General features: G+C 34.7%; 1 long non-coding RNA gene across 1 annotated transcript; it reads right to left on the minus strand.

Moving 5' to 3' along the window:
* Positions 1 to 837: 837 nt before the first annotated feature.
* Positions 838 to 1,277, minus strand: LOC120110078. Its single transcript, XR_005510834.1, has 2 exons — positions 1,189 to 1,277; positions 838 to 1,054 (listed from the first exon to the last, which is right to left on the minus strand). It is a non-coding gene; the product is annotated as an uncharacterized LOC120110078 (long non-coding RNA).
* Between the last annotated feature and the right edge of the window lie 4,039 nt (positions 1,278 to 5,316).

Genomic DNA, 5,316 nt, shown 5'->3' on the forward strand with positions numbered 1-5,316 from the left:
AAAAGGGTTTCTTTTTGGAGTTATACACACACACACACATAAAGACACTAGCATGAGACCGAATTATGCAACGAAATTTTAGATAATATAATATAAGAAAGCCAGTCATTAGTGAGTACAAGTTTTTCATCCGATATAATATAAGCTTTTTGAGTGGCATTGACCAATTATAATTTTGGAATTCTTGAATACTAGGGCAAGTTTTGTTACCTATAATTAAAACCTTTATATTTCTAATAATTGCAACTAACTTAAATTCATTGTTCGATTTCAAGTGGAGGCCCAGAGGACACTAAAATTAATGACATCAATATTAATATGTACGATTGCCATTAAAGTTTATTAATTAATGTGTAATTAATATTAATGTTGTTAGTATTACATATGCTTGCATATTATTGAAGTTTATTACTTAATATGCAATAAATATTTTTCTTTTGAAGCCTGATGTTCATTATAATTTTTTAAAGTATCATATCTTATTTTAAAAATAACTATAAAAAGGACAAGTGATAAATTGAAGTAGTGACATCCATTCTAGCGGTTAATGAGAGCCACTTACAGATATTAAGTTTTAATTTGAGATAAGGTCCTTCACAAAACAAATGACTAGGACACCGCTGCTTAGATTTATACCTGGGATTTCTTAGTTATGGAGAATCTAAGAAAATTATATTTTAAATACAAAAAAGGGTTCAAAAGAAAAATAGATTCGACAACGCATCACATACGAAATGAGCATTTCTTTTTCTATTGTTTTCTTGTTTATAAATTATTTCATTTATTTCCTTCTATATAGAGAGCAGAGAACATGAAGGCGGGCATAGAGGCACAAAATGAAACTCATGAAGACTATATATGCATTAACGAAAAGGCCTCCTGAACTCCCATCCAAATTATGATGGAAGACAGCAGCAAATTTGTGTATGATTATAATCAACGCATGCCCCAGGAAGACGGCGTTTGATTTGGCAATGCCCTTCACAAAGACGACTATTTACGCACGGTCCAATATAAATGCAGGGTACAATCAGTTGATCAGGAATTGGATAACCTGCAAACAAATAACCAGTCAAACTTTAGCATCAACTGCAGCAATGGTTTCTCAAGCTTAAGCTCAAACTTAATTAGACAGCCAAAACAAAAGCTTCATTGAGAAACACTTTGATGGGTGAACGTGATACGTACTGGTGGATTGGGCAGGCATAATGAGAGTAACGAGGAGAAAGACCAGAATAACAATGGAATTCTTGGATGTCATTGTGCTTGTGTTGTTTGGTGGTAAGGTAAAGCTCTTTATATAGTGAGATATTGTGGAATTTATTATTCTTTCAAAGATTTAGTGAGATATTGTGGAATTTATTGTTCTTTCACTTTTGGATTTAGTTGGATATACAGAAATGAAAATTAATCAGATTTGCTCTTCTTTAATTTCTTGTATCAATCCTATCTGCACCATATCTCCATTAGATTCGTAGAATATATCATGTAGATTTTGTGAGATTTGTTATTTCAATTTTTTGATTTTGTCTTATTTACGCCGCATCCCAACAACCCACCAAAAAGCCATGACTAATTGCCAAGTGGACCAATTTGGATGAAGTCAAAATAGATAGAAATCAGATGATTCTTTCCGGAATTGATAAGTTATGGTGTGATAAGTTCTACTAAGTGGGGATGGAGAGGCTGAAGAAGAGTTATTTAGTCGTCATGTTGAAAAGTAGGCTAAAGAATTGAGCTTTAACCATTATTAACTACAAAGCATATAAAGACAACCGGTAGAGATGACTGAATCGGTCCTAAAGATTTCTATATGCAGGAGTCTATATCATAGGCCGAAGTCAAATAAATAACTAGTATAAGCCATAATCGATGAGGGGTGATTATCAATTTGATAGTTATTGTAGGGCAACAATTTAATCAAATGTGCGTAGTGCAAAATAACCGATGCGAGTTACCAGAACCACCATAAGTTGAGGCCAAATATGGGGCTACTATCAAAGTGGGTAGTTAATTTATTTTAGTATACATACTGAAATTGTGCTCTATATAGGGATCCTTTGACAATCAATCCAATGTATCTTTATCTTATCTTAGCTTTACTCTATCTTCTATCCTAGGAGTAACATAACTTAGCTTTCCACCTACCTTAGCACTACACGCTTGTTATAGGCTAGCACTATGTCTCTACTATAGCCCAACGCAACACCCTTCTATTATATACACTATTTTATACACATTCGAGCAATGCTGTGATAGAGGTGAAAGTCCTTGAAAGTTGAAGAATCTAAATGCATGCTACTCTCTGTCATTTCTTTGATTCCTATCACTATCTTTCCAATTCACAAGATGCTGGTGGCATTCTCGAGCATACCAACCTTGTTTCTAGTGAACACTCGATGCGTCTGAGTTTCCTAGGACCCCAAGTTTTTTTTATGCTTGTCCAAATGGGATGGATGCCAACAAGTCTTTTTTGGTCGCACCCCTGGTGATCAAGCCTAAATTTCATCTTTTGGGCCCTGAAATAGGCTGATCGAACTAAATTTTTCTTTTCAAAAAAGATTTTGATTGGCCGTATATTCCAATCCAAGAAGAATTTGATAGAGTGACAATAAGTCAAGCTGATGTAGGAGTCAAGATCTACCTCCTATTAGATTTTAGTTTTTTTAAGAGAATATCTACTAGTTATGTCTATTTTAGAAAAGGGAGTCATGTTAGAACTAAAAGAAGAATCTGACCCCAATGATGCCAAGACAAATGTCACTTTTATAAATATGGTTATGTATGTCAGTTTATGATCATCAATAAAAGAAAAGAGACTTAAAACTCTACTTTCACCAGTTTTTCCACCTTTTCTATTTTTTTTTTGTTGGGTGATTTGGATTGAGCGAGTTTAAGAAATTCTTTCTTCTCTCCAATCAAAGCACATGTGCTTCTATTTGATATGCTCCTTCCCAATTCATCATCACTACAAGTGTAATAATAGAAATGGGCTTGGCCTCCATGTATGCTTGCAATTACCCACCATATGCTAGAATATTATAGAGTGGGTAGTGGAGGGCCATGAAGGCTAATATTTGTGCTTGCCCCCTCTTGGAGGTAGCGTTTGTCCGTAGAGCCAAATGCATATTTAGTAGAAAGAATGATTGAGATGTCAGGACTATCTTCTTTCATCACATAGTCCAAAATGGTAATGGTTATATGTCTCACATCGGCCTTAGCCATCCACTAATGGCTCTACGTGTGCCTGTGAATTCAAATGGGGGACTTTCTTGGTAAGGTTTAAATATATATGGAAATTAGAGTGCATGGTAAATGGTGCTTGTCAGTTGTGATCTTGTGATGATGGGATTCTTCATAAAACCTAGGACTGACATGGTGTCAGAAGCTCAGATATTTGTTGTAGCCATCTAAAGTTCAAAGTAAAAGGGTTTATTTTTGGCATTACATATATATATATATATATATATATATATATATATATATATATATATATATATATATATATATATATATATATATATATATATATATATATATATATATATATATAATATGCACAAAAAGATACAAGCACGAGACCACATTATGTAATAAAAATTTAGATAATATAATATAAGAAGGGCAATCATTATTGGGTATAATTTTTTCATGCAATACACTGCAAGCTTGTTTAGTGGCATTGGCCATGGTTGTCTAATAATTTTGGAATTTCTGAATGTGAAGGCAAGTTTTGTTACCTATAACCAAAAACTTTTGAATATATAATAATTGCAACTAGCTCAAATTCAATGTTCAATTTCAAGTGGAGGCCCAACTTATGCTGAGCTCTCAATTGACCAATTGGACACCGGTATTAACAACATCGACGTTAATATGCACAGTTATCATTAAACTTTATTGATTAATATGAAACAAATATAAATGATGCGGGGCTATTATTAGAGTTCAATGCATGTTGCCTAGATACACAACCCAATAGGGGGTGGGGTGAATTATTTTTTTTTTTAAAAATAACAAGTATGTGCAATTAAAATCTGAATTAAAGCGAAGTGAGTGTCAAAATGAGAATGCAGATATAAGAACAATGAGAAGACACTCACAACAAGCAAACACACAATTTTATAGTGGTTCAATTTCAAACTCAAAACACCTACGTCCATTCTCTAGAAAACTCTTCTTGAAAATTCCACTATAATCTTTCTAGGATTATAGCCACATTATTTTAAATAGGCTCACAATAAACCCAATTAATTTTCTCAGGTAATCAACTAAGACCACCCCCTATCTAAGCCATCCCTAGGCATGATAAGAAATACAATCCAATTTAAGATTTGGATGGACTTTTTTCTAAGTTTCAAACCTTGAAACTTATTACAATAGAGAATAAGATTTTTCAAAAAAGAAACAACTACAGCTCCTTAATGAGTTGATTTACTCTTGATGGAGCTCTTATAAAAGTAGTGGTTGGCCTTGAAAGCTTTGCACTTAATACTTTAGATATGTCGAATATGTGACCTTGAAGGTTCACACTTAAAGCTCTCTCTGTTTTTTTTATTTCACTTCTTGTTTTCACTACTTGTTCTCTTCTTCGAGTGTTTTCATGCATTTATATCTTGAAAAATAGTTGGAAGACAGTTTCTAGCCATTGGAGAGGGTGAAATAGCTGTTGGAAGTAAAAATAGTCATTTTACTTTTGCAGAAAAGCTAGCTATCACTATTGTCAGGCGCAGTCGGGTCGACTCGATTTCTTCAGAGATTGATTCATGATCTTTAGGGGTCGACTCTTCTTTTTTAGGAGTCAACTCAAGAAAGTGCTTATTTTTGCTGCGCTCTATTATCTGTTTGTGACTATTTTGAGGTCGACTTGACATGTGCTGGGGTCGATCCCTATTTTGTAGGAGTTCACTTGTGATACTTCAAAGTTGACTTGAATTATCCAGGGACGACTCGTGAAGGCATGACAGTCTTTTCTTTCAGTTGTGTCAGAATTGAGTCACGTTCTAAATACACCAAATGCAATCAGCCCTGTGATCACCTGCTCAACTATGGTCCTCATCTGTTCCTCGCCCAGTTTGATGGTTTGACTCGTACTGCTCTCTGGATGCGGAGGCTGGAAGTCGAAGGAAGCAGTTAAGTATCCTCCTCCATGCTCCAAATGAATCTCAGACATAGCTGAAAGCTCTAGTATCTCCATGGAGGAAGGTGGCTCGATACCCTGATTTGTAGGAACTATGGGCTCACTAGGTTCGACCTTAGGTTTTCTATGCTCATCCCTCCTTAGTTCATCTTGTCTTCTGCCACCTCTTCTCACCC

This window comes from Phoenix dactylifera, chromosome 3 (assembly GCF_009389715.1).
Source record: "Phoenix dactylifera cultivar Barhee BC4 chromosome 3, palm_55x_up_171113_PBpolish2nd_filt_p, whole genome shotgun sequence".
Lineage (NCBI taxonomy): Eukaryota > Viridiplantae > Streptophyta > Magnoliopsida > Arecales > Arecaceae > Phoenix > Phoenix dactylifera.